Below are 27642 nucleotides of genomic sequence, written 5' to 3'. Positions count from 1 at the left end.
AGCAGCTGCTCCAGAACACTGGTGGCCTGCCTGGAGGAGGAGAGCGGTGGGACGCTTAGTCTGGGAGTGACTGCATCAGAACCACAGGCGGTTGCCAGAGGAGGAGGCGAGTGGTGAGCTGATTGGACTAAAAGCAACCGCTCCTGAACACCGGTGGCCTGCCTGGAGAAGGAGCGTGGGACGGTAAAGTCAGAGACATAGGCACAAACAGGACTTGCCTCAGCCCGCAGCCTACTTCCCCGTTGGATGACCATTGGTCAACAAGTGGAGACACCTCTGACCACTAGCAGGGAATATACGCCACCTGAGGGTCACCACCCTAGAGAGGCAGCTTCTTCGTGGAGCTCTGCATTATCAACCTCCTCCAAGACTTCAGGCTACTGAAGGATAAGAGGGGATATACTAGCAATCTTCAGGGACATTATAAGTTGATAGAGGAAATCTGCAATATCTTAATGACCCACTGATCCCTGAACAATATGAGAAAACAAGGGAAGAAAATGCCCAAAACAAATCTAGATGTTACATCAATAAAATCCAACGACAGCATGGCAGAAGAAATGACAGAAAGGGAGTTCAGAATGTACATAATTAAAATGATCAGGGAAGCAAACGATGAGATGAAAGAGCAAATGCAGGCATTGAATGATGAGATGAAAGAGCAAATGCAGGCATTGAACGATCGCACCAATCGACAGTTAACAGAGCAAATTCAGGAAGCAAAAGATCATTTCAATAAAGAGTTAGAGATATTGAAAAAAAACCAAACAGAAATCCTTGAAATGAAGGAAACAATAAACCAAATTAAGAACTCCATAGAAAGCATAACCAATAGGATAGAACAGCTGGAAGACAGAACTTCAGATATTGAAGACAAAATATTTAACCTCGAAAACAAAGTTGAACAAACAGAGAAGATGGTGAGAAATCATGAACAGAATCTCCAAGAACTATGGGATATCATGAAAAGGCCAAATTTGAGAATTATTGGGATTGAGGAAGGCTTAGAGAAACAAACCAAAGGAATGAACAATCTATTTGAAGAAATAATATCAGAAAATTTCCCAAATCTGAAGAATGAAATGGAAAATCAAGTCCAAGAGGCTTATAGGACTCCAAATACACAAAATTACAACAGACCCACACCAAGGCACATTATAATGAAAATACCTAACATACAAAATAAAGACAGAATTTTAAAGGCTGTGAGAGAAAAGAACCAAATTACATTCAGGAGAAAGCCAATACGGATATCAGCAGATTTTTCAATCCAGACCCTAAAAGCTAGAAGGGCCTGGAACAACATTTTTCAAGCTCTGAAAGAAAATGGATGCCAACCAAGAATCTTATACCCAGCAAAACTTACCTTCAAATTTGACGATGAAATAAGATCATTCCATGATAAACAAAAGCTAAAAGAATTTACAAAAAGAAAGCCAGCATTACAGAACATTCTCAGCAAAATATTCCATGAGGAAGAGATAAAAAACAAAGAAGCAAATCAGCAAAGGGAGGAATTATCCTAAAGGAACTGTCAATAAAGGAGGAACCAAGATGTGTCAAAAATTTTAAATATGAACCAAATGACTGGGAATACAAATCATATCTCAATAATAACCCTGAATGTTAATGGCCTGAATTCATCAATCAAAAGACATAGACTGGCAGATTGGATTAAAAAGAAAGATCCAACAATATGTTGCCTGCAAGAGACTCACCTCATAGAAAGAGATACCCATAGACTAAAGGTGAAAGGATGGGGAAAAACATACCATGCACATGGGCTCAGCAAAAAAGCTGGAGTATCCATCCTCATTTCAGATAATGTGGACTTCAAGCCAATGTTAGTTAGAAGGGATAAAGAAGGACATTTCATACTGCTTAAGGGAAGCATAAATCAGCAAGATATAACAATCATAAACATCTATGCCCCAAACAGTGGCTCATCCATATATGTTAAACAAATCCTTCTCAATTTTAGAAACCAAATAGACCATAACACAATAATACTAGGTGATTTTAACACGCCTCTTTCACCACTGGACAGATCTTCCAAACAAAAATTGAACAAAGAAACCATAGATCTCAATAACACAATCAATAATTTAGACTTAACAGACATTTATAGAATATACCATCCAACCAAGAGCGAATACACTTTCTTCTCAGCAGCACATGGATCCTTCTCTAAAATAGACCATATATTATGCCACAAAGCTAATGTCAGCAAATACAAGAAGATAGAGACACTACCTTGTATTCTATCAGATCATAATGGATTGAAGTTACAAATTAATGAAAGAGTAAAAAACAGAAACTACTCCAACACCTGGAGATTAAACAATATGCTACTATATGATGAATGGATAACAGAAGATATTAGGAAGGAGATTAAAAAATTCTTAGAGGTAAACGAGAACAAAGAAACAACATATCAAAATCTCTGGGACACTATGAAAGCGGTACTTAGAGGAAGATTTATTTCATGGAGCGCATTTAATAAAAGAAGTAAAACTCAAAAAATAAATGACCTAACACTACAGCTCAAAGCCCTAGAAAAAGAAGAACAGACCAACACCAAAAGTAGTAGAAGACAGGAAATAGTTAAACTCAGAGCTGAAATCAACGAAATTGAAACGAAAGAAACAATACAAAAAATTGACAAAATAAATAGTTGGTTCTTCGAAAAAATAAACAAAATTGATAAACCTTTAGCCACACTAACAAAGAGAAGACGAGAGAAAACCCAAATCACTAAAATTCGGAATGAACAAGGAAATATCACAACAGACACGACCGAAATACAAAACATAATTAGAAGCTATTTTGAAAACCTATACTCCAACAAAATAGAGAATTTCGAAGACATCAACAGGTTTCTAGAGACATATGAATTGCCTAAACTAAACGAGAAGGACATACACAATTTAAATAGACCAATTTCAAGTAATGAAATAGAAGAAGTCATCAAAAGCCTTCCAACAAAGAAAAGTCCAGGACCAGATGGGTTCTCAGCCGAGTTCTACAAAACTTTTAAAGAAGAACTCATTCCAATACTTCTCAAAGTATTCCAGAAAATAGAAGAGGAGGGAACTCTCCCAAACTCATTCTATGAAGCCAATATTACCCTGATTCCTAAACCAGACAGAGACACATCGAGGAAAGAAAATTTCAGACCAATATCCTTAATGAACATCGACGCAAAAATTCTCAACAAAATTTTAGCAAATCGCATACAAAAACATATTAAAAAGATAGTGCACCATGATCAAGTGGGTTTCATCCCAGGGATGCAAGGTTGGTTCAACATCAGAAAATCAATAAATGTCATTCACCATATCAATAGACTTAAAGTCAAGAATCACATGATTATTTCGATAGATGCAGAAAAAGCATTTGATAAAATACAGCACCCCTTCATGCTCAAAACACTAGAAAAAATAGGGATAGTGGGAACATTCCTTAACATTGTAAAGGCCATCTATGCTAAACCCATGGCTAATATCATTCTTAATGGTGAAAAACTGAAAGCATTCCCTCTAAAAACTGGAACAAGGCAGGGATGCCCTCTTTCACCACTTCTATTCAATATCGTCCTTGAAACTCTAGCCAGAGCAATTAGACAGACCAAAGAAATTAAAGGGATACGAATAGGAAAAGAAGAACTCAAACTATCCCTATTTGCTGATGATATGATGGTATACTTAGAGGAACCAGGAAATTCCACCAGAAAACTTTTAGATCTCATAAGTGAATTCAGTAAAGTAGCGGGATATAAGATCAATGCACATAAATCGAAGGCATTTTTATATATAAGCGATGAATCTTCAGAAAGAGAAATTAGGAAAACTACCCCATTCAATATAGCTTCGAAAAAAATAAAGTATTTGGGAATCAGTCTCACAAAAGAGGTGAAAGACCTCTACAATGAGAACTACAGAACACTAAAGAAAGAAATTCAAGAAAACCTTAGAAGATGGAAAGATCTCCCATGTTCTTGGATAGGAAGAATTAATATTGTCAAAATGGCCATACTACCAAAAGTGCTATACAGATTCAATGCAATTCCAATTAAAATCCCAATGATGTACCTTACAGAAATAGAGCAAGCAATTATGAAATTCATCTGGAAGAGTAAAAAACCCAGAATAGCTAAAGCAATCCTTGGCAGAAAGAGTGAAGCAGGGGGTATCGCAATACCAGATCTTCAACTCTACTACAAAGCAATAGTAACAAAAACGGCATGGTATTGGTACCAAAATAGAAAGGTGGATCAATGGTACAGAATAGAGGACACGGACACAAACCCAAATAAATACAATTTTCTCATACTAGACAAAGGGGCCAAAAATATGCAATGGAGAAAAGATAGCCTCTTCAACAAATGGTGCTGGGAGAATTGGAAATCCATATGCAACAGAATGAAACTAAACCCATATCTCTCACCATGCACAAAACTAAACTCAAAATGGATTAAGGATCTCGGAATCAGACCAGAGACCTTGCATCTTATAGAAGAAAAAGTAGGTCCAGAGCTTCAACATGTCGGCTTAGGACCAGACTTCCTCAACAGGACTCCCATAGCACAAGAAATAAAAGCAAGAATTAATAACTGGGATAGATTCAAACTAAAAAGCTTTCTCTCAGCAAAGGAAACTATCAGCAATGCAAAGAAAGAGCCTACAGAGTGGGAGAAAATCTTTGCCAATCATACTTCAGATAGAGCGCTAATCTCCAGAATCTATAAAGAACTCAAAAAACTCTACACCAAGAATGTAAATAATCCAATTGACAAATGGGCTAAAGAAATGAATAGACACTTCACAGAAGAAGATGTACAAGCAATCAACAAACATATGGAAAAATGTTCAACATCTCTAGTAATAAGAGAAATGCAAATCAAAACCACCCTAAGATTCCATCTCACCCCAATTAGAATGGCAATTATCAAGAATACAACCAACAACAGGTGTTGGCGAGGATGTGGGGAGAAAGGTACACTCTTACATTGCTGGTGGGGCTGCAAATTAGTGCAGTCACTCTGGAAAGCAGTGTGGAGATTCCTTAGAAAACTTGGAATGGAACCACCATTTGACCCAGCTATCCCACTCCTTGGCCTATACCCAAAGGACTTAAAATCAGCATATTACAGAGATACAGCCACATCAATGTTCATAGCTGCTCAGTTCACAATAGCCAGATTGTGGAACCAACCTAGATGTCCTTCAATTGATGAATGGATAAAGAAAATGTGGTATATATATACAATGGAATATTACTCAGCCATAAAGAATGATAAAATTATGGCATTTGCAGGCAAATGGATGAAACTGGAGAATATCATGCTAAGTGAGATAAGCCAATCTCAAAAAACCAAAGGAAGAATGATATCGCTAATAAGTGGATGATGACACATAATGGGGGGTGGGAAGGGTTAGTGTTGGGATTGGAGTTGGGTTTAGGGAGGGGGGCAGGAATGGAGGAAGGAAGGACTGTATAGATGGAGGGGAAGGGTGGGAGGGGAGGGGGGAAGGGAAAAAATGGCAGAATGAATCAAACAACATTAAAAAAAAAAAAAAAAGAGAAGAGAAAAAAAATATATATATACATAACCAATAGGACATATGTATGTCTACTAATTCTGATCAATTGGGTGTCTCTTGGCTTTTGACTGGGCCACATTCAAATGCCAGGATCAGGGAAAAGGTAACAGAACACTCCCCAGTTCTAAGACACTACCTCAGCTAGAAAATCCCACACAAAGCAAAGAAGCATCGTGTTTTCAAGTTGGCAAGTTCAGTCACTGACAACATCCCGTCTTATGCAGGAGTCACATCTTTAAGAAAAGGGGGAGAAAAGAAGGAAGAACAGAAAATAAAAGGAAAGGAAAGGAAAGACAAAAAAAAAAAAAAAAAGGCAGTTTTTCTCAGCCAGGTGAGCACATTTCACTAGAACAAATTCAAAACCCATGTATACAGTTTTAAAAATGGCTGCTTCTTCCCAACCCTTAGGAATAAAAAATTGATGGACAGAATTTTCTCACTTTTTAGTTTTCTCTCCCATACATTTTCTTAAACCTTTGGTGCCTGGTACAGCTTATCTTCAAGCAAGTGCCTTTAGACAAGACAAATGGACAAACAGCAACAAATACAAATTGGAAAACCAGGAAATAGCCTTTCCTTATACTCAGCATCTTGGGCCTATCAGTTAATACTGCAGACTTAAGGATGGTCATGATTTCTACTGAGGGAACTGTACCAAGTTTGAGTGATGGAACTAAACTCAGTGATATTTTCCTCTGTTCTGTTAACAACACAATACCTTCCAGGTTCATGGAGCTGATTCCATGCTCCCTAGCCAGAACGCAGATGGTCTCCAAGAATCCTTCTAACTTGAACATCTTGTAGTTCTAAATGTGAATGAATGTGCTTTTACCAAGATGGATGTAACAGTTACAAGAACTGCACTCCTCAGTTTGCAAAGCACTTCCACTCCCCCAACTAATGTCATCCTGATGAACTGAACTACCACTTTGTAGAGACCAGAGATAAAGGACATTCCATGCTTGGGATGGAGTCAATACCACAGTCCAACAAGACTTCTTCAAGGAAGATAGAATTGTGAACTCTGGCTCTCAAGTTTCAATCTCACTATTCCTGGTTTCTGTAGCATCCAGGGTTTCCATTTCCACTCTTCTTCAGCCATTCCTGATCATGGTTCACTCTGGATCTTGCCATAACCTAGAACCTGAACACAGTTGTAGCATGTAGAAATACAGCTTCTGTCACGGCCTGCTGTCTATTCTCATACCGTCCTCCATCATGCACATCATATTTGTGCTTTGACCTATGAGAGATCATCAGGACCTTATTTTAGGCATACTGTGCAAAATATTTGCAAAGATACAAACTTGTTGTTGATATTTAGCACCATCATTAAGTGTGAGGGGAGTTTGTTTTTTCTGGAAGGTCATTGGCAGAGAGGGGCAACATCCCCTTCCTCTCCAAAAAGTTAACCTCCTCCTGGTTTCACATTTTCCCCCAGAGAGTTAGCTTGCACTTTTCTGGTTGATTTGTTACCAGAGTTTACCTACATGTACCATTCCAATTTGCCGAAAGCATTTCATTAGCCAGATAATCACAGTAACAATAATGGCATTTACCAATGATGGAGTGTTTACTATGTGACAAGGAATGTTTTAAGATAAATACAGCCATCACTTAACATAACCCTCATAAGAAATGGGATGCACAGCCTCATTTCTTCATCCATCCTGAATCCACACTTCCACTCCAGTCTCATTTTAGATGGACTGTACTTCACTGTCCCTTGGCATAGGCTTGGCTGTGTCACGGCCAATGGTATATGGGTGGAAATCAGCATGTGCTGGTTATGAGCCTGGGCTTCAAGAGGCACCACCCATTTCTGTTGACACATTTACACTACCAAGAGGAAGTTGTCACATTTAATATGTCAGTCTAAGAGGATGGAGAGTGAACTGAAGACTCATCCCTCTGCAGCATGGAACAGCTGCCTTAATGACTATAACTTAGGTCCTTGACACCAGCCGAGCTGTAATGATGAGTGAACCCAGTGAGAAGAGCGTGATGTTCCATCTATTCCTCAGACACAGGACTGAACAGTATTATTGGATGCCATTGACATTTTATAGCAATTTGTTATATAGCATTGTTGTCATGATGACTGACAGATATACCATTTTTCAAGATACATATCATTATCTCCATCTTTCATATGGGTAAGACCCACAGAGGTTAATTAAGTTTTCAAGGGTCATACACAGCCTATAAATGGCAGAGCTTCACAGATATATTCAAATATTACTTAATAGCTTGTTTGGAAGTAGGGCCAATAAATATGGTTTGATGAATGACTTCCACATCGGAGAGGAGGGGAAGAACCATTCCCCACTCAGCCATCTTCTTCTTAGATCATATTAATAATCACTGTGAGGATGACCCCAGAAACCACAACCATCTCTAATGGAACACTCCTTCTTCAGTGGCATGAAATCCACTAACACATTCATTTGCAGGTTTCAGAGTTGGGCTATGCTTCCTGACAATGTAAAAAGGTTTCAAGGTGTCTGTGGCTAGGCACTCAACGGGGCTACAAGATACATAATGTGATATGAGTACAAAACTCACCTACCATAGGGTCAGGAGGGGGATAATGAGAACAGAATATGCAGTTTGTCAACACTGCGTGTGTGTGTGTGTATGTGTGTGTGTGTGTGTGTGTGTGAATGTGTGGTACTAGGGACTGAACCTGGGACCTTGTGCACGTTAGACAAGCGCTCTATCACTGAGCCACACTCCCAGCTTGTACAATTCTCACTACCCAACTGGCAGATTTTTCACCCCTTTTCCTTTAAACTAATCCTCCCAATGCAGTAGGGTAGTTATAAATTTAAGCACATGTAAGTCAACTACAGCAAACGGCAAAGATTTTGGAGTGAAATTAATGCAACCACATTATAAATACGTCCTATTTCTGAATATTAAACTCTTAAAATAGACTGGCTAAATATATAGACAATAATGGATTGAGGCTGAGTTGGCGTTACTATAAGGCTTGGGATTTTCCATTTAATGACTTATAATTTCAATTTCCCATTTCTTCAAGACAGTAAGAGCAAACTTGCTTTATTATTCCTGATTATATGCCACCACCACACAAAAAACCTAAGCAGAAATCTAGGGAATAAAATTGGGTGTTTAACAGAGAATCCTGAAGTGGAAACTCAGCAGATCTGGAGGCAGAAAGACAGGATATAAGTTTCAAGTCAGTTGCTCTGTGACTCTGGACATTTTACTGACCTCTCTGATCCTCAGGAGAGAAAGCATTTTGTGAAATACATGTGTTAAAGCATTCAGTAAGCTGGTCACTACAAAAGTTTGCAATATTGCCACTTCACTATTGTTAATAAAGCATGGAGTTCTAAATTCTGCTTCTTACATCCTTAAATAGATAATGCACATATCAGGGGGTGAGATAGAGCATTGAAAGCAAAAGATGATGCATAATTATTTTATTATCATAGACCCCAAGATCCAAAGCCTGACTCTGTCGAATAATATCCTCTCATCCTTGAGTACAACACCAAATCCTCTCTGAGTTGTGACATTAACATGGTCATTATGGGGACAGAAGCAGACCTGGAGCCCAAACTTGTTTTTCTTCTATGATCTTAACTACTATGGAAATTGTAAGTATAATCAGGAGTAACAGAAGGCAGAGAGGCACATGGAGTGTCGGGGCTGTCCTGAACACCTGTGTGGGGGGCTAGCATGTGGTATGAGTCCCCTATGTATCTCATAAATTGTTTGCATCCCATAGCTAAATAATCCTGAATTATCTTTTTTTTTTTTTCCTTTATATTTAGCCCTAGTTAAAACTGGCTCAGCTAAGCACTCTGGATACCTCTTTTCTTCTCTGTCCCTTTCCCAGGAAGCAGCCACAAAAAACTGAGCTATAGCAGCAGAGTAGACTGGAAATCATGTCTTCACTGGAGCAGAACAAATTCCTCCTCTCATGTTTTTTGGTGAAATAATACAGATCCATCCTGGGGAGCCATCTGCACAGGGAGGCTGCATGCACGGGCAAATGGGTCTTGAAGAATGCTCTCATTTTGCTAGATGTGCACAATGAGGTAGATCAATGTGATAAAAGAAAGAGGCAGAGAGAAGGAGAGACATGAAGGCTGAGATAGAACCTTCAAACAACTTGTCTCATGGTGACCTGGGAGATCCTGATAACCCTTGAAGGGAGCTCCAGCTCCAGCTGCTCTTGATAAGGGGGATCCCAGGGTCATAAAAACCACCATCTATTTCTCTCCTCTGAGTATCATCCCCCTCTTCCTTATCCTTTATCTCTTTCCAGTCACCTCCTGATTTATATCTGCAGAAGTCAGACCACACATGCCTTAGGTTAGAGGTAGGTGTCTAGGTAGGTTTGAAGCCCTTACCAATAATGTAGATTTTACAAACACAAAGTCAGTTGGGTATTTTTCTCTCCACTCCTTACATTTTTTCAGTAATTTGGGCATCCTTAAAAGCTCAATGTGTGCTCACACTTAGGTGACCAATGAGAAAATAACACATATTCTTAGGTTATGCTCATAGAAACATAACGTTTAGGACCAAGAATGGAACTGCTCTACTCTTCATTGTTCAGAACATTCCAAGAAAATTATGTTGAGATAGTGTTACATTAACAATATTATCAGCACAGTAAAGCAGGTCTAGATATGAGAAAGTAGTCTGACATGGAAACTTGTAATAGTATCATGAGAAACAATAAAACTTTGTTAGGGAGTAGAAATTAGCTGACTTCAAGAACTGCAGTGCTAGTGCAACTTCTAACACTAATGTCTCACATTTGTCTTGCTATAGCTGATTCCCAGGCTCCACGCCACATGCATTATACAGCTTCACTAGCCCTTATGCAAAATGTTTGGAAACAAGAGTGTTTCAGATTTTGGAGTTGTTTTTTTTTTTTTTAAATATTTGCATACACTTTACTGGTTGAACATTCTTAATCTGAGAATCTTTTATCTGAAATGGTACCACATCCCAAACCTTTCAATATCATGTTGGGGCTCAAAAATTTCAAATTTCAAAGTATTAAGGATTTCAGATTTTTTAAATGAGGGGTGTTCAATTTGTATGTGTTGTAATTATAAGAGTTAATATTTTTGAGTGATTATACTGAGCCAGACACCCACTAAAGGACATTACAGTTATGATTTCATGTCACTTCTTCATCACTGCACAGAAAACACTATTTATATCTCTCTTTTAATGAAGAAAATCTGATCCTGAGAAATTAAGGATCCTGACTAAGACAGGGTTTCTCTACTTTGGCGCTACTGACATTTGGGCCTGCCTATTTCTTTGTTGTGGAGAATTATCATGACAGAGGATTACTGTGCATCACAGAAGGTTGAACAGTATCACTGGCCTCTACTCAGTTCACACTAGCAGTCCTCTCTCCAAACTGTGATGACCAAAAGTATCTCTAGATATCACCATGTGTTCCTGAAGCAGCAAAATCACATCTCAAGCTGAGATCCAATGAGTAATTACCTACATGTTGAGAGGGTAGGTTGAGATTCAAACTCAGATCCACCTGGTGGACCAGGACCATTACCTTAAGGATAAAAAAAAAAAAATAGTAATAACCATAATCATAATAGCTATCATTTCATGAATCTAATATCTAATAGAGTTTACTATTGAAAGAAGATCTTACAGAGGCAATAAGTCCCCCCAAATTAGCAGTAATCAGGCAGAGATACCACATTGCAAAATAACATTGAAGGGATTCAAACATTTGATAAAAGTAGACTAAAAGGTAGTTCAGACCATGATGACCATCATCCTATGAATTTAAAAGCTGATGCTCTTATTTTTATTCCATCTTTCTGTAGCCATAGTTTAGTAATTACAGTAATTTTGTAATCATAGAGGAAGAAAAAAATGTAATTTGTAAAGTCTTCTTCTGAGCAAAAGCCTAGTGAAGTTCAATTTGTTTTTACATGTACAGGATGGGAAGGTGCCATTCCCAGCTCCCTTTCTCTACCCCTCCAACACACACCTGGACACAAACTGTCTGGTGCAGGCCCTGGGCTCAAGAACAATCAATTCATTATCTAGTTCTAGACAGAAGAAAGCTGAGATGTGATGGAAAGTCACCAGGTGAGCAGCACACAGACAAGTCTCCACTGACTTGTGATAAGTTAACCATGCCCAAGAAATGAAGACATGGATGGGAGGGAAGCCCAGAGCCTCACACCTGACTCTTCACCAGCAAAGCATCTACCCTGGGTCATAATTGAACACAGAAGAGGAGAGCAGAGGACAGACAGGCACATCTCTAGCAAATGGAGTGTAGAATGAAAAACAAAACCAAACACACAAAAATGAAAACAAAAAAACCCACATGGATCCAAGTCAGTAGGAAACCTCCGGAAAGTCAATCACTCATGTGGCATTTCAGAGCCAGTTCTCAAAATAGCCTGAAAATGCCAAGGTACTATTGCAAGTTCGAGTTAAATTAAAGCTGGATTGAGTTGGCATGGATCCCAAAAGGAATTCTTCCATCAATGACGATTTAAGCCCTGAACTAAAATAAAGGACAAGAGAATAGGTAGAGGTTCAGTCTAGAAAATGTAGTGGAATCTTCTGTCTTGGAGATTCCATTTACAGTCAACTGCAAAACACAGGCACTGAAGCAACCTGAGGGTATTGAGTGTGGTATGTGAAAGAAGTTAGAAAGTTTTCCTAGGTAGCATATAGGAAGATGCAAAGTCAGCCCATCCAAAAGCTGATGAGTCACTTACTATGGCTGGAGTCCCTGGAGGGCTACTGCTCCTGATGATATGAGAGTGTGTGGCTCACCACAAGGCCCTTCAGTGCCAAGAGAAGCATTTGAATTTCAATCCGTATAGCAGGGTGATAGGAGCAGATTTTGATAAGGAAAGTTGGATTGTCAGAGATTTACTTAAAAAAGATCAATATGACTGTCAGTGGAGGAGGGACTCAGGGCAAAGAACAGGTAATGATAATAATGAAAAAAAAAAAAAGAGCTGAAACATATTGAGTTGCTCAGCATGTGCCAGGAACTGTGCTCGGCCATTTTACCTAAATTTTCCAATTTAATAATCTGAGCAATCAGAGGAGGTAAATACTTCAATAATTTCTTTTCTCACAGAAGAAGAAATTAAGCCTGAAATTCAAATTGTGCTTAAGGTCTCAATATTAATTATTAATGAAGTCAATATAGTAATCCAGTTCCAATTCTAGGGACGATGCTTTTATTCAAGAAGGTTTTATGAATTCAGACTAGCGAAACAAAGTATGAATCTTAACTATTGCAATATCAAGAAAAATAGAAAATAGATCTAATTAATTAGAACAAATAAAACATTTGGAAAAAAGAAAAATAGGAAAGAGAATAGCTATTAGATGTGTTAGCCTAGACAGGAATGACAGGACCTAGATATGAATTTGAGGAGACAGAGGGAATTAAAGAATGTAACCTGGTTTTGCCCCTAGGAATGACACATAACCATAAGTTGTAGGTTTAACTACACCCCAATGTATACAGAAGTTGCCTGAATGTGTCCCTCTTCAATTACAGAAGGACATCTTATCAGCGATGTTTTTCTTACCTTGATAACTTTCCTATAAACTAAATCAAACCATTGACCGCAGAAGAGGGAAAAAAACAGCTTATAACGTGAGGAATTTTCTGCATCCCACTATGAATCTCAGTGAGTTGGTGAGAGCAGGGCAGAGACCATTAGATAAGACCCCAGCCCAGATTTTGGAATGTGGGCAGGACAGAGGATTCAGACAGGCAACCATGGAGGGCACTGGTTTAATAAGCAGGGAGTTCATGCAAGACTGAACTTGAAACAGGCAATCACAAGCTATGCAAATACTTATTCACCTGTACAGTGAGCTGATCATGAATTTCTCTGTGGCTTAGACCCAGGAGGTAAGTCCAGTGCTGGCCAGGTCCCTACTCCTCCTGGACATCAGACACTTTGCCCACAATGAGCAAGTCTGAACCCCTTTTTATACTCACTCTCTCTCTCTCTCTTTTTTTTTTTTTTTTATGTGCCTGACCCTCCCTACCTCATCCTCTCTCTAGTGAGCCCTCATTCACTTCCAAGCTAATTGTCTCCATCGATGTGTGCAAACGAACCATTTATGGGAAATGCCATGGAATGTTAATTTCATTTGGAATGGGGTAATTGCAAAAAGCACTTCCATTTTTTTATTATATAGAATGAATAAGTATTGTATTAATAGTGCCATTTCCAATTATGACCACAATTGCAGGCCTGTCGTCTTCTAACTGTGGGTTATTTTTCCTGGAGCATTTTTCTGAAGTCTTCGTTTAAACCCCCACCCCCAATACCCTTCCTTGCATCATTGTAATTAAGATAATGCGGAATAATTATAAACATACATTGGAAGCTCAAATGCCAGCACAGACTATCCAATGAGTTCTGCATGCTTATTGCAATTTCTTAAGCAAAAGAGAAAAAATGTTGAAGTCACCACTGATGGATAAGAATGAAGGCTGGCAATGTCAGCAAGGAGCTGACCAGAGCAGTGCAGAAAACTTGGTCAGAGTCCATATCCATGTCACCTGGATATTGGATGTTGAGAAAAAATGTATTGACCATCTACCATATATCAGGAGCTCTATATACAGGATCTGGTTTTTCTCATCCAGGCCACTCCAGGCAGTTTTTTGGGTTGTTTTGAGATGGGGTCTCACTATGTTGCCCAGGCTGGTCTTGAACTTTGGGACTCAAGTGATCATCTATTCTCAGCTTCCCAAATACTTAGGACTCCAAGTGTATCCCACCATGCCTGGCTTGAAGTTCATTTTTTAAGACGAGTTTACAAATGAAGAAACTGAGAGGTTTAAGGGGCTAAGGAAGTTGACCAAAGTGAAGACTTTGAAAGTGTAAGTGGAGATTTAATCCTTGATTCTACTACTAGCTCATTTTTACAATTACGAACCACTGCAAGGAAAAAAAAAAAAAAAGAGTTCATTCATATGTCTTTAGGTAAAGTGGGGCTCAGATTATCCAAGCAAGTTTCAGCTTAGCTTCAAGTGGCAAGTTGCATTCAGCTCTATTTCATGTGTCTCTCATCCTCTTTAGGCCAAAAATCTCTAAGGGGTATATTCCCACAGACACAGGAGAAGACATAAAGACACTACTGTGCATACAGATATCAAGTGTTCCTTGTGCCATACCCACTAACATCTTAGCAGTCAAAGTAAGTTTCATGGTCAATCACAATATCAATGGGACAGGAAGTGTGTCCTACCTGTGGTGGTGGAGGGGTATGGCATATTTGTTGAATGATAAATTACCATACTTATCAATGGCTCTGGTTCCAACTATACTATGGAAACCATGCCATTAGAGGCCTAGTTTCTAAAATGCAGGGCTCAAGTCAAAGGTTGGTAAGCATAGTGATACAGAAGCAGTATTGAGTCATGTGATTTGGAACAAGAAAGATCATTAAAAAAAACAAGTTTAAAGAGTAATAATACTAGCCCTTCCCTAATAAGGCTGTTGGAGGGTGACTGAGATGCCACAGCAGAGTTTTTAAAAAGCAGAATGCTTCTTTATATGCTCCTGTTTTATTGCCTTGTTCTGCTTTGTTTTTTCTTCATTAAACATTAATAACATTTATTTGATTATTTTCCCCCTCAATCTATCCAAATGTAAACTAAATGAATAAAAAGACTCTCTATTTCATTAACTGTTGCACTGCTGGTGCCAATAGCATTGACTGGCATGGAGCAGGCGCTCGATAAGGATTTTTTAATAAATGAAATGCAAGATGTGAAAACCCCAGCTTATAAATATCCTGACCATGTAGCATAAAAAATCTCAACCTGTGCCCAGCTGGGTACTGTCTTGACTCTGAAGAGGGGACATTTTTTTGAGAGGTATGGTGGGGTGACGATGCTGTTGCTGATGAGTGGTGGTGTGATGTTGACACTAAAGATAATGGAAATGAAAAGTACACACAATAAAGAGATCGCTAGACTTGGAATCAAAAGGGTTGATGACATCTTTCTAGTTGTGCAACTTTGGCAGTTTTTTTAACTTCTGCAATTCTCAGAAATCTTTTCTATATGATCGGTTTAAGTATATACATTTTACCTAAATACTTCAAGTCTCTGAGATAATATGTTAGTGTCTGCCACAAAATACAGAGCTACTAGGATATGGTGATGATGATGGAGATAATGTGGCGGTGATGACCAGCATCTTCTTTTTTCTTTTTTAGGAACACATACATATTAAAAATAACTCTTATAAAGGCAGGCAGGATGCACAGGGGATTTCTTGGGAAATAGCATCGCTCTAAGCCCTACCTCTTCCTTTCTGGAGGGGCTGTGGAAGGTAACTTCGCTCTAAGCGAGTGTAGTGGGAGGGTTCTCTTAGGTCTACTTGGAGACCTTGTCTCACTGTGTTGATAAACAAAGTCAAAGGAATGCTAAGTTTTTAGGTGGGGGAGTATTAGAAACTAATACTATAATGCTACTCAAAAAATATAAATGGTGATAGGAAACACCAGTAAAGATATTTTGTGACTGCATCCCTAGGACCATTCTTGGACAGAAAACCAGTTATAACTTTCCAATACAATATTTGTAACACCTACTACTTTCTTAGCTAGCATTTTTCTACCAGAGCCAGAGATTTTGTTTTTGTTTTTAATTTAATAGATTATCACAACATAGAGATAAAAAATACTTAGCAGGGAAATGACAGAATTTGACTTGAGTCTGCATCTCCTGAGTCATTCTCCCTAATCATGAGACAATTGGTGTGTATAATTTATGATTCTAAATAGTGATTTTATTTCCTTTGGTTAAAGCTCGGATTGACCATTAACAAGTCTTACTTTTTTCCCATTAGATTAAATAGTTTTGCTATTTGTTCCCATTTTGTCATAGATTCCTGCTTCTGTAACACATATTTGCAGTGATGTGTGATGGCTTCCAGGTGAAAATAAGTTCTACATGGACAAAGACTGTGTTTGTAGAATTTAGTACTGTTCATCTGGTGACCAGCAGGGTGCCAGGCATAAAGCAGGCATTCACTCTGTGTCTAAGGAATGAATCAATGGATGGATTAACCGTTACTTTTACCCTGAGTTTCAAAGCACTTGATCTTCTTAAGTGATTTTTTGATCGGTACCCAATTGGTTCTATACATAAAGATCTGTCTTAAAATATATTTCCAACTGAAAAATCTTTTCCGTTAGGTTTTAAAATCAGTTACAGAAGCACTGGATTTTGGTGATATATGAAACTTTCGAAACCATGGTTTGCAGATAGGGAAACTGAGTCCCAGGCAGAGCGCACAACAGCTGAAGCAGGGTCAGGAGGAGAAGGCAGGGGGAAGTCATTTGCCTCCAAATCCTGTGCTCTTTTTGCTGCACTCAGCAGGCTGGAGAACCCTTTGGCCTGGGTAACTTGTTGTTTTATGGATTCACACTCCAGGGCATCACCTGGAGACACTGTCACTGGGTGTAAATGAAAAGTGAAGAGAAGCCCAGAGGAAGCCTCTGCTCTGGCATTAATGAACAAGCGGCAGAATCCCAGCCTAATGTTGCATGACGTCTGGGGAAAGATCGATAACCATCAAATCAAAACAGATCTGCAGCCTCCTAGTCTCCCCAGACCCCTACGACCCATCCCCTCCGGGCAGCCAGCGGGCCCTGAAGTGTGTTATTCACGGCTAGATTTGAGGTTGTTAATGAAACATCTCTATGAGGCATGGGCCTGAACCAAAGCTCTGAGCACAGGCACAGAGCTTCCTGAGTCTCCGCAGGAGGCATGGCCTCCATAAAACCATGTATCCGCGTGCCTTACTCCTGCAGTGAACTCCCCTGGAAGTCTCCCCTCCACCACCCTGTGTCTGATTCACAGCAGGTGTGCAGAATGACAAAGGGTTTTGGACAATGTTAATTAAACACCTTCCCTATGTTGGCACTTTGCTGAGTGTGAATACTGTCAGCATCCATGTTCCAAGATAACCTGAAGAGGTGAATGATTTCTTACTATGTCCATTTAACAGATGAAGAAACTGCCTCTCAGGAAGGCTAACTCCCCCAAGGTGAGGAGAGGGAAGATGAAGTATTTGAACACACAGTCCGACTTCACAGCTGGCACTGAAAAACACTAGGCTTCACAATCCCACTGCTCACGGGTGGTGGTGACATGATAGTTTCAGGAGGTTAAGGTCTCTTCTCAAAGCACCTTTCTTTCCCCTGTTGTTTACTGGGGCATTATTGTTCTACATAATTGTGGGATTTGTTGTTACATATTGGTACATGCAAACAATATAACAATATACTTTGTTCAACCTCATTCCCCAGTATTTCCCCTTTCCCTCTCTTCCTCCCTCCCCTCTGGTCCCTTTTCTCTACTCTCTACTGATTTCCCTTCAATTTCACAAAATCCTTCCCACTTTTCCTTTTTCCTTTCTAGCTTCCATATATATGAGAGAAAACCTATGATTTGTGACCTTCTATATTTGGCTTATGTAACTTAACATACTGTTCTCGAGTTCCATCCATTTTCCTATAATTTCATTTTTCTTCATGACTAAATAAAATTACATTTTGTAAGTATACCCTGTTTTCTTTATTCATTCATCTGTTGAGGGACATCCTAGGCTGGTCCCATAGTTGGGCTAATGTTAATGGTGCTGATATAAACATGGGTATGCATGTATAAATACAGCAAGATGACATTAATTCTTTAATATAAATACTGAAGACTGGCATAGCTATGTCATATGGTAGTTATATGCCCAGTCTTTTAAGGAACCTCCATATTTTTTTCCAGTGTGGTCGTACTAATTCACAATTCCACCAACAGTGCAAATTTGTTCCTTTTTCTCCACATCTTCTCCATCATTTATTATTTTTTGTATTCTTGATGACTGCCATTCTAACTGGTATGAGATAAAATTTCAGTGTAATTTTGATTAGCATTTCCTTAACTGCTAATAATGTTGAACATTTTTTCAAATATTTGTCAGGCATTTGTTCTTCTTTTGAGATATGTCTGTTAAATTCTTTTGCCCATTTATTAATTGGGTCTCTTGGTTTTTGGGGGCGAGGGAGGTGTTTTTCATTTTTTTATATATTCTAGATATTAATCCTCTGTCAAAAGAATATGCTCCAAAGATTTTCTCCCATTCTGGAGGGTTCTCTCTTCATGTTCTTAATAGCTTCCTTTGCTATGCAAAACCTTTTTAATTTGAAGTTTTCCCATTGATTAACTCAGCATTATTTTCCAAGTCCAAATGCCTCCTTTACACTGTCCTGTCCATTCTTTACCTCTCTGGCCATAAGCATTTATACTCACAGAGGCTAAGTGAGTACTCTGTTGAACTTGGGATTTTAGTACATGGTAATCAATATTTTCCTTCAGTCTCTACAAGGTCAATATTGCTATATTTGCTTTAGAGATCAACAAACAGAGCTGGAGGGAGAGGTCACCTTTCTTGGAGGTCACTTGGTCAGCAAGGGGCAGAGTTGGAATTCTATACAAGCCCTAGGCTCCTTTCAAAGTGCCCCAGTCTCCAGCATAACCCTGCCTAACTGTCACAGCTTAAAGTGATTCCCACATCTCTCATTCACTCTCTTCCTGCTATGTCATCATGTGTTGCCACGTGAAAGTTCTATAATCAGTTCACATTAGTAAATAATCACTTGTGCCATGAGAATTCAGGTTCCTGAGCGTGAGAACCAATGGTGTTCACTGTGCAACCCCCAAAAGCTCTCAGCCCAGTACCTTGCACACTATAGATATTTGAAGTTCCGATGCCAAAACATCATACCTTTTGTTCATACCCTTAACTCTTGAGTCTCTGGGCGAGTCATTTCATTATTCTTAAATTCTTCTCCCCATGTCTATCAAAATGGGATGAAACATCTCCCCATAAAACTGATCTAAGATTCAATATGAAAACAGATGTAAAAGGTCTAGTATAGTGTCTAAAATGTCATATCCAGTAAAAGAAGATAAAATAAAATAAAAAGTTATTATCATAGGAACATTAGTACTTGAGGAAACACATCTATTATCTAAGGTTTCCAAACCTCTGCAACACATTCATGGAGTATCAAGTATTTCTAGGATCAAATCAGGAACAAATGAACATGCTTATTAGCCCTTATAGCAAACAGTTCTTAATTTACTCAGTTAACTGTTTTCTCAATGCATAGCATTGAATCTTGTCAATAAAATTAAAATTGATGATGCTGATAATAATATCAAGCATCTACATGACATTCTGCAGCTTTAGAATGTGTTCATTCGGTAACAGTGGAATGGAAAGAGAGAAGCCAAAAACAAAGATGCAGATGTGGAATCTGAAGGGTCAAGTCATGGGGAAGAGGCCTGGACTTTGGGGTAGTTTCGCACTCGGCAAATCCTTTGGTTTTACCGTCTCTCTTCTCTCCAGTCTCACCACTTCTTACTCACCCTCCCCATCGTAGTCAATTTGATCTGTCAAAAATGCAAATGGAATCTTTTGTCTCTCCAAAGACTTTTAGTGGCCATCCACTGTCCAATGCTTGTACATGGCCCATGGCCTTCAAGAAAGACCTTCTAACCTGGTTGGTAATAGCTTCCTCATCACTTGCACCTATCCCTCCCCCTGTGAGTCACACCCAGGCAAACTCAACTTCTCATCCTTATTCCTTAGGTCCTCCCTGCCCCATCTCCCCAGCTAAAGACTCGATGTCTTTCAGATCTCCTGTCAGCTTTCTGCTACTCAGAAAAGTTCTTGATGTCCCTCTGGACTGGGCGAGTCCCTCTGTTGAATGGCCCACAGCAACATCTAAATCTCCCTCATGACAGTATCTTCTCCAGACTGCGAACTCCTGTAGAATCACAAAGACAGCCATGTCTAGGAACCCAGCACGGTGCCAGGAACATGGAATCGTGTTTGACTTTTCCCTCCCTCAGCTTCAGTTTCCTCCAAGGTGAAGCAAGCCTGACAATGGCCACTCCACCTGGCACATGGGGTGGCTGGTGTACACATAAATGTCATAGGAGTGGTGTCAAATCTCCAATCTCTCCCCACATAGTAGTGATGTTTGTTTTGAATTTAAATGTAGGAAGATGACATAAAAAGGCCAAACCAAACTAGACCAAAAGACAACTAGAAATTTTGAAGGGTAAGACTGACTAAATGAGAAAAATATCATCTGCATCATGAAAAATCTCCAAATCCTTGTCACATGAAATACACTATTCATATCTGTATCTATCTATCTATCTATCTATCTATCCATCTACCTATCTATCTGTCTATCTATCTGGTATTGATCATACTAAAATACTTTTCCTCCAAACATCTTTCCTTAATTGCTAAATTCTTGTGCATTTAAGAAGAAATGAAATCCATATAATTCTAAGTCATCTATAATCAAATCACTGAGACATTATTTAGCAATTACATTTTAATGGCCTAATGGCCAGGACATTTTGCAGTGATAAATTCCCTAACACTGTCTTCTTCTTCACTTCCTGTAACCACCTTTCCCAACACAATGCCCTACCAAGAAAAGGAGTAAAATCAAAATGCTGAAAATACTGTAAATGAAAAAAAAATCATAAACCAAGAAAAGACTTTCTAGGAGTTTGAAAAATTGCCTGGAAGCACTACTGTCTTTCTTGAACTTGATGGTTGAGTGATCAAGAAAACCATTGTGAATCAGAAAAATATCATCCACATGACAAATATTAAGCAACTTTTATATACACAGAATATACTGACCTCATTTTTAATGACCTTATATTTTAGAACACAGAGAGAAGTCAACTCTAGTAATTTAATGAGTGGCCTGCACTGAATAGGATGAGTAACAGGGGAAAGAAGAATCAGGCTGGTATCTGACACAGGCTTTAGCCTAAGAGCTATGTTTGTTAGGCACAAGGAGGATAAGAACTGATCTGTATCTCGGAAATATTATCTAGGTGGCTTGGAGGAGACAGAACTCCAGGTGGTGTTACAGGATGCCCACGGACAGTGAAGCATAATCAAGTCAGCTTCTTCCAGACTCGACTTCTTCATCTCTGAAGTGGGGTCACAGCCTTCAGATGTTACAGTCCTTGGGAGGAGCTGAGAGGGCAATGGGAGGAGCTCTGAGGATGATGGGCAGGAGTAAGGGAGGGGGAAAGAGTAAAGAGGATGGGGGAGGGGCTAAGTAGACAATGGGGTGTTGGAAGAAAATGATGGGTATGGAAACACTTCCCAAACTGAAAATGTCCTGCATGTCAAATCGCTAGGGGGGTGGGTGAGGAAGAGGATGCACTGTATTCTCTTCACTTCCACAAGGAAATGTATAATGTGACACACCCGCGGTCACAGTCCCCTGGGGTCAACTTGATGCAGAATGGAGTTCTTAACTAGGCAGGGGTGGGTGAGAAATCAGCATCCTCAACAATATAATGAGAAGTCAGAGGTCAATACTTCGTGCAGAACAGTTGTGCATGATCCTTACTGATTTCTAGGCACACGTGCCCCAAAATTGATCCTGGGACCTCAAGTTAGGAATTCCACCTTTGGCAGAAGCATCCAGTCCTGGCAACAGTACCGCCTTTCTCACTTGCCCAACTGCAACTGATATTAAAAACGTGCAGGTTCCATCTCTACCCAGCAAAACAAAGGTTGCATGAAGCAATGCTAATGTAATGTACTGTAATACTTTTAATTCTCCTACTCTATTGCTCTCTCTTATTTTATGGCAATTTGTGTTTTCATGATTTTAAATGTTGGCTATGACTCATAAATTGAATCTAAGCTGCAGTTTAAAAAGCAATGTTTAAAGAATGACAAGCATCTTTTTCAGTTGCACCTGTCAGTTAATTATTGGTGTGATCTTGGACAATACACATCCTCCCTAAGCCTCAATTTCCTCAGCTGTAAGATGGGGACAATAATGCCTCCTTTGAGAGTTGAAAGAATTAAGGTAATACCTTGGGAAATCTCAACAGACTGCTTGGCACGGAATAGGTGTTCAATAAACGGTAGTGATTATAAATAGAGGCTGCTAATGGGGGAATTAGAGCAGAGTTAAATCTTTCTAGCCTGAGGGAAAATAGAAAGGAAGAAGGAAAAAAAAAATTCTCATTCATTTTCTACCCAGGGGGTCTTTCTGTCTTCCAAATGTAGCTCTTTGCTGTGGGGAGGGGAACTTGGTCCAAATGCTTCTGTTGGCTGTGACAGGATTTATAAATAAGTAAAATGCCTTATCAAACATTTATAGTTGTGTGTGAGAATCAAAAAAAAAAAATTAAAAGAAAGAAAGAAAGGCATGTGGGCTGGGGGTTTATTTATAGTGTCTCCCTGCTTTTCCCTCTTCAGCCACAATTTCACAGCTTAGCTTTCATTTGCTCATGATTGTTCTTGGATGAACTTCACTTCTAAGCAGAGGGTATTAATTATTAAAACGGATCAGAAAAAAAAAAAAAAAAAAAAAAAAAAACAGCCCACGCTGTTCCCCCAAACAATCACAGGATGATGTAGCAGAAGGAAGTCACCAAAAAGAAGAGCTGAGAATTGCCAACACATGCTTTCAAATAGAGCCCATCCTTGGCAAAACCCACATTAAAAAACATTTCCACGGGTGCCTACTATGCAGGGTTCGGTAGCTGTGCCAGACAAGGTGGGGGGCAAGGACTGATACACAGTTTCCAATCTCTCTCCTAGTGAAGGCAGGGAGCCCCTAGCACAAGGAGGGAAGAGTCATATCAACAGCAAACTCTAGGATAAAATTGCCCTTGAACAAAGTTCTCCTTCATAGAAGTCAACCTGGTCTGAGGAAGGAGAGCAGCTTTGACCTTAGGCTGTCTTGGGTTTGATCCTCTGTTCCAGCATGTCCTGGCTCTGGGATCTTGAGCAAGCCGATCATCTCATTTTTGACACAGCTGTAATAATGGTCTCCTGGCAAAGGTTACTGTGGGTATTAAATATCAAATTTCATGTGAAATGCTACACATATAATCATTAAACAGTAAATACTTAATGGTAAGAAGACAGGGTTTGCAACACAGTAGGTGCTAAATAAATCTCCTACTTTTCCTTTGCTTGAGAGTTTCAGTTGGATTCCAAACTGCATCCCCCTTTGAGCCCCTCCAACTACACTATGCCTGTGTATCACTGACATTTTCTCTTCTCCCTTAGGTGTGCCCTCTTTATGTGACCCCTGCTTTGGTCTGCCTCCAAATCGATCAATTATTTACTCATTGATTGATACCGATCCATCACCTGCTCTGCAACAATCCTGCTGCAGGCAACGGGATTCAACGAAGGACAAGATTCCTTACCTGAATGCAGCTTTCTTCTCATGAGACAAAGATGAAACTAAGCACACCAATAGGTAAAATATAGGCTATGTCAGATGATGCTAAACACTAACAAGAAGAAGGTAGGGAGGAGAAACAAAAATCTCTGGGGAAGGTAGGTGCTATTTAAAACAGGGAGGTGAAGAGTCCTTATGGAGGAAGTAATACCCATGAGAGAACAGAACGGGTCGCTAAGCAGCCAGGTGAGTATCGAAGGGAAGAGAGTATCAACAGAGAAGCAGTCAGTGAAATGCTCTAAGGCAGGAACATGCTTAGCCTCAGCCTGTCTCTGACTTTGACCTTTGGGAAAACTGGAAGAAGCAAAGCAAAGCAATCTGAATTGTGAAAACGGCCTTGCTTTTCCCACGCACTAATATGAGCATCAGATACCTTGCCAAGTGGTACATCTCCAGTGTCCACACTGGATTCTGCAGACACATTTACAAAGAGACAGAAGGCCAGCTGTGTGTTCTGCCCACTGCTCCATGTGAGGAGGGAGGATTCTTTTGGGCTGGGCTTGACGGGATCGGGGGTGGCACCTTCAGCACCAACCTATCACTCTGAACTCCTGAGCTTTATAAGGATGAGAGCATCATCCATGGACATAGACTTTGGAATAATATCTGATGACTTTTAGGGTTTTGCTGGAAGAATTTGAATGAAATAAGGGGGAAAAAAGCAGAAAAAGAAGAAACAGGCATCAGTCTCCTCAGTCCAATTAACAGAAATGACCCCAAGTATGCAATATCTGATAAAGAGCAAGCGAGGAGGTTAGTGTCATGTCCAGAGCCTGCCTGGGCCCCTCATCTGGCTGGGTGGCTTGCTTAAACTCTCTGTGCATGGATTTTATTTAGAAAATGGAAATAATAAGAGTACTTAACTCAAAGGGTAGAAACTAGGGTTAAATGTGTTAACTTACATGAATCTTTAACCTAGTACCTTGGCTTGTAATAAACCATCATAAAAGTTAGCATTTGGGAAAGTAGATTATATATATTTTGAAAAATTATCAGTACATTCAATAACACAGATGAATTTGGCAGAAAATATGCAGAGTAAAAAGAAGCCAGACAAAAAGAGTACATCTCTAGGATCTGCATAGACAAAGAATAGGAAATACCAGAAGATGATAAGGGAAGCCAGAGGACTACTGGCCACCGATGAGTGGATACTAACTAGCAAGGTACAGAAGGAAACTTCAGAATTACTGGCAATGTTTTATCGCAAGGCTGCCTGGTATTACTCTCTGCAACAATGACATTGTCCATATTCTGGGCTGTGGGATTCAGCAGACACTGTACATACAATAGGCAAATGTGTCTATTGGGTCCTATAAATGTGTCTTGTGTAACCAAGGAACCTGGTTTTTAAGCTTAACTAATTTTAATTAATTTAAACAGCAATCATGGACACTGTATTCGGAGGAATAAAGATCCCTATTCTCAGTCTAGAGGGTGGTTTCATTATACACACACACACACACACACACACACACACATATATACACACACACACACACATATATATATATCATACACTTAAAATTTGTTTGATTCATATGAAATTCAGAAAACTTCACAATATATGGGCTACCTTTCAAAAGTTAGTAAGGAGTAGTAATTTACATGCATTGTCTCATATGTTCCTCATGAACTTGGGATAATGTAGGAAGAAACATCTCTACAGTCTCCCTATCTGTGGCTCACTGTAGCTCAGAGAGGAGGACATGATTTGCAAGTGGTCACCTAGTGGGAATGACAGTGGGTGGCGAATCCATTCAAGTTCTTCTCAAGAGTGCAAAGAAGGCAATGAAAAATGACCAGCTGAGATAATGTCATTCAACAATTCAATCACTGGAAACATCTTTTGAGCACCTGCTAAGTGACAGGTACTGTTTTAGGTGCTTGAATGGACCAGTGGACATGGGGGAAGCTCTCTCTGGCTCCCCAGGATCTTGCACTGGGAGTCTTTACTTACTTCATACTCTGGCCACCTCTTCACAGTACCTGATAGGAGGCAACTTGACCATGTGACAGATGGGTGAAAGCAGACTCAGTTATGCACTTGCCTTCATCCATGTGTGATCAGAGAGTTCAAGGTCAAATCCTGCTCCTCCCTGAGCCACCAGTCTACCCGCTCTTCTAGTCTGAGCTCTGTCTTTTATAAGGTAAGAGAAGGGATGAAAGAAGCTATCCTAGAAAAATAATGACTAAAAGAACAGCAAGCAGGATTATCAGCAATAAAGACTCACTACATGATGGTAAAAGACCAATTCCCCACAATAAAAAGCAACCCCAAACCTCCTTCACATAGCACATCAAAAACCAAAAACTACTAAAATAATAAAATCAACCATCCTAGATTTTGAATGGAAGGTTTTAGCACATCTGTCTTAGAAACAATAACAGTAATCACAAAACATAAAAGGGGCAAAAGAGTAGATAAAGAAATAAGGTCAACAAAATTAACAGATAGTATCTAATGGCTACATATGAAATCTTTTGTCCAATAATTACAAAGCATATAATATTTCTCAAGCACACAGAAACAATTTACATGAATAGCCACGTCTAAGGCTACAAATCAAGCCAAACAAATAACAAAGAATTTAATAGTATCACATCATATTCTCTGACAAAATACAATAAAATTAGTGTCAGTAATAAAAAGCTTCTTAGAAGTATGCATGGAAATGTAAAAATGCCTGAAGTAAATAATAGTTCAAAGAAAAACACAAAGACATTTGAAAAGTATTTCGAATTAAATAACAATACACACACCACATGGCAAAACTTGTTATCTAAAGATAAAGCAAGACTTAAAAAAGCAAGACTTAATAAGAAAGTTATAACACTTAATGCACGTGTTAGTAAGGAAGAATGATTAAAAATTAATAAACTAGGGATTTAACTGAAGATATTAAAAAAGAAGACAGATTTATAGTAAGGAATATAAGAAGGAAATATTTAAGATTTAAGGACATGGAAAAGAAATAATAAAGAGTATCAATAAGTCAGGAGCTAATTTTAAAATACTAATAAAATAAATATAACACTAACAAGATTAAGAGATGAGGCTCCAAACAAACCCATAAAACCCATAACTGGGATTAAAAGATAATAGGATTTAATATGTGTTTTAGTCGGTTCATATATGTACAAACACACACATGTGCATGCATACCAGTATGCTTACAGGTACTCATCACATACACACATGCATATACATTAACTGCTATCTATTTAAATAAATAACATTAAAATCAAAGATATTATGTCCATAAATATGACAATTTGGACAAAATATCAGTGATTCTCAGGAAAAGTAACCAATGCTAAAATTGACTTCAGAAGAAAAAGATAAATGAAATAGCCATATAAATAACTGAATTGGCAGTCCAAAATTACCACGTAACAAAAAGACAAACAAAAATATCAGGTGCAGACAGATTGAAGCATAATTTCTAGTAAACTTTATAAGATGGCCCCTATTTCACAAAACAGCTACACATACATATTGTTATAAATAGTAGCATGATACCCTAAGAGGAACAGCTGTATAAATCTCATGTTTAACATGTGATACAGATGCTAGAAAATGTAAGAATGATTTACTAAAGAATAGATACTATAGTGATATGCTTCACAGTCAGGTTAAAAGAGAAAAAGTACCATCTTACATGATATAGAAAGAGTATTTAAT

The 27642-nt window shown here is 39.0% G+C and overlaps 1 protein-coding gene across 6 annotated transcripts in view; it reads right to left on the bottom strand.

The window, feature by feature from the left end:
* Astn2 (astrotactin 2) overlaps positions 1-27642 on the bottom strand; it is an 851054-nt gene that overhangs the window by 610362 nt on the left and 213050 nt on the right. The window contains exon 1 of one of the 6 annotated variants that reach the window (XM_047524422.1): positions 12365-12456. The exons of the other annotated variants lie outside the window; for them this stretch is intronic. The gene's annotated coding sequence lies outside the window, so the exon portion shown is untranslated. Of the gene's footprint in view, positions 1-12364; positions 12457-27642 lie in introns of those variants that run through there. 6 annotated transcript variants of the gene reach the window in all.

The sequence above is a fragment of the Sciurus carolinensis genome, chromosome 14 (genome assembly GCF_902686445.1).
Source record: "Sciurus carolinensis chromosome 14, mSciCar1.2, whole genome shotgun sequence".
In the NCBI taxonomy this organism is placed as follows: Eukaryota; Metazoa; Chordata; class Mammalia; order Rodentia; family Sciuridae; genus Sciurus; species Sciurus carolinensis.
This window is presented reverse-complemented; position numbering and strand designations above follow the sequence as displayed.